The 3,342-nt window shown below is 48.1% G+C and overlaps 1 pseudogene; it reads right to left on the bottom strand.

The window, feature by feature from the left end:
- Positions 1-2,484: 2,484 nt before the first annotated feature.
- LOC126019963 (uncharacterized) lies at positions 2,485-2,583 on the bottom strand (annotated as a pseudogene).
- Between the last annotated feature and the right edge of the window lie 759 nt (positions 2,584-3,342).

Genomic DNA, 3,342 nt, shown 5'->3' with positions numbered 1-3,342 from the left:
GTGGGGGAGACAAAGAAATCTCCAGGTGTCAGGGAGACCCAGTTCGAGGTCCCCCTGGAACCGACTGCTCCCCTCTCCGGCCTTCTCTGGGCCTGCGGGGTTCGATTTTCCAGAAGTCTGGCCCCAAAGCCTCGAGGCCGGCCGGGCACGGTGCCCGCCAGCTGCCGCGATCGTTCTCACCCGAGCCCCGCGAACCCCAGCCTCACCTGACGCCGCCCCGCATCCCGCGCAGGTACCAGCCGCTTAGCAACTGCGGGGACGGACTGCGCGGGGCGGGGCCACCGCGGGCGACGCGGTGACGAGAGGACCGGCAAGAGTGGGGGACAGCGGCGGCGGAACTAAGGCGGAACTTGATCCCTCTTTCGGATGAAGGCTCAATGCAAAGAGAACCCTAACTTGAGGCCACACACACGCGCACCCCAATCCAAGACAGGGAAAGACGGTAGCCCGAAGGGCCCAAAATTACTTCGTCCCGAAAGTGCAGCAACGTGAACGCCCCTGCCAGGAGGGTGTGCGAAACGCTTTGCCTGGCCTCCTAGTGCGCAGGCGCGGAGGGGTAGGCCCGGCTTGGAGCGGGAGCTGAGCTTGCTGGTGGTGGAGTGCTGGGGCTGTTGGAAACATGGAACCAGAGATTTAGGGAGCGGGGTGGTGGGGGAGTGTGGACGCTGTAGAGGGATTGGGAGCCCTCGGCTGCTGCAGTGCCTACTTTTGTAAGTAGGTACTTATAAAGCGGTAACTTTTTCCGAGTTGATTAGCCCCATGCTGCTAGGTTCAGTCCAGCAGACTGTGCGGGCAGGTGGGGAGGGAAGTTATGATCTGATCCTATGAAACTGTAGACTCTTGTTTAGGAACCAGAGGCAGGCCTAAAGGCGACTGGGGGAGCAGAGATGTGAAGGAAGAGTGGTAGTGGTTAAGGCAAAGGCTGGGAAGGACAGATGGAGCCTTAACTGCTGTTGTTGGGAAAGTCAAGGTCACTTACTGATTGCCTGGGAAATGGGCCACCACTAGCCAGCGAAAGAAAGGTCACTCTTCTTCCCAGGGCAGTGCCCCGGGCTGCCTGAGACAGTGTGAAAGAGGCTCAGCTGTGAAACATCTGGCACTTCTCATAGACTTATTCATGTGTGTTACAATCTTCAGCTATGACATGCTAGTGGGATTTTTAGGATCTTAAAACGCACAGCCAGGAGTAACCCCTGAGGTCAAAAGGATGTGGCCCAAACAACAACAACAACAACAAAAAGAATGCTCCAGTGGCCCAAGGTGGTGCCACATGAAGGTGGGAATTGGTAATTATCTGCCTGATGACTACTCATTCAGTTAGAACAAGCAGAATATTGGGACTAGAGAGATAGTCCCAATATCGGAGGAAAGCCACCTACATTCCATCTGTGTCACCTCATATGGTCCCATAGAACTTTCTGGTACCACTGAACATGCCTCCCAGCACCACCAAAAAAAGGTACAGAAAGAGAATGCCTCTCACTGTTGGAAACTGTTGTAGGGAGAGAAATGGACTTTTTTTTTTTTTTTTTTTTTTGGTTTTGGGGTCACACCCAGCAGCGCTCAGGAGTTACTCCTGGCTCTACATTAAAAAATCGCTCCTGGCAGGCACGGGGGACCATATGGGATGCCAGGATTCAAACCACCGTCCTTCTGCACGCAAGGCAAACACCTTACCTCAATGCTATCTCTCCGGCCCTCTGGCTTTTTTTTTTAACGATTGTGATTTATAAAGTCCTTCATAGTTGTGTTTCAGGCATACAATAAATCAGGGCCAACTTCAGCACAGGTGTCCACATCCCTTCACCAATGTTCCTCAAGTGCATCCCATACCATCCTCCTTGCCCCCTAGCCTTCCAGTATATCTAAACTTTACGTTTAGATTGTTAAAGTTTGGATCTCTCTCTCTCTCTCTCTCTCTCTCTCTCTCTCTCTCTCTTTCTCTCTCTCTCTCTCTCTCTTTCTCTCTCTCTCTCTCTCTATCTCTCTCTCTCTATATCTCTCTCTCTCTCTCTCTTTCTCTCTCTCTCTCTCTCTTTTTATGGATCTCTTGATTCTATTGTTGTTACCTTTAGCTTGGATATTTAGTTCTGTCCTTTTTTTGTTGTTGTTGTTTTGGTTTTTGGGCCACACCCGGCGGTGCTCAGGGGTTACTCCTGGTTGCTCAGAAATAGCTACTGGCAGGCACGGGGGACCATATGGGACACTGGGATTCAAACCAACCACCTTAGGTCCTGGATGGGCTGCTTGCAAGGCAAACGCTGCTGTGCTATTTCTCTGGGCCCTAGTTCTGTCCTTTTTTTATAACACTACTAATGCACCTGAGGCCACTTGGCTCCTGGCCCCCATCCTTTCATTTTTGTATTTCTCCTCTTCCTCTCAGTTACTTTCTTCTCCTTGCTATGCTCTGGGGCCAAGGGTGCTCAAGACAACTTCAATTAAACCATTGCATTTCTTCATGCAGTTATTCTAAATATAATTTATATATATATAATTCTAAATATAAATTTGCGTGTCATCCTTGCGCTGGGGTCATGCTAATCTTCTCTGTATCGTTCCAATACGTGCTGCTGAAGCGAGCACAGTACCACATATAAATGATATGATTCTGTATTTATCCTTCTTCTGGCTTACTTCATTGAACATAATATCTTCCAGTTTCATCCATGTAGCTGCAAATTGCATGATTTCGTCATTCCATGCAGCTATGTAGTAGGAGATGTGCTACATATATACAGATCCATTGTTATTGAACATCTAGATTGATTCTAAGTCTTAATTATTGTACTGAATGCTGCAATAGTGGTGTGCATACATTCTTTTGGATTAATGTTCTTCTGTCCTGGTGATAGATACCTAAAACAGGAATTTCTGCATCATATGGCAGCTGAATTTTGAGTTTACTGAGTTTACTGTTTTCCATAGGGATTTCCACCAGCAGTGGATAAGAATTCCTTTCTCATTACATTCCCGTTGACAGAGATTGTTCCCAGTATTTTTGATATGTGCCATCCTCACTGATTTAAGATGATATCTCATTGTTGTCTTGATTTGGATTTCCCTAATGATAAGTGTATGTTGGCCGTATGTTGTTCTTCCTCAGCAAAGTGTATGTTTATTTCCTCTTCCCACTTTTTGACAGGTTTTTAGGTTGTGGAATTAAATTTTGGAGAATTCAAATCCTTTAATTTAATCCCTGTCTGGGCTGGAAAGATAGCATGGAGGTAGGGCATTTGCCTTGCATGCAGAAGGATGGTGGTTCGAATCCCGACATCCCATATGGTCTCTGAGCTTGCCAGGGGCAATTTCTGAGTGTAGAGCCAGGAGTAACCCCTGAGCATT

Source organism: Suncus etruscus, chromosome 9, assembly GCF_024139225.1.
Source record: "Suncus etruscus isolate mSunEtr1 chromosome 9, mSunEtr1.pri.cur, whole genome shotgun sequence".
Lineage (NCBI taxonomy): Eukaryota > Metazoa > Chordata > Mammalia > Eulipotyphla > Soricidae > Suncus > Suncus etruscus.
Note: the sequence above shows the minus strand (reverse complement) of the source record. Positions and strands in the feature narration are given on the sequence as shown.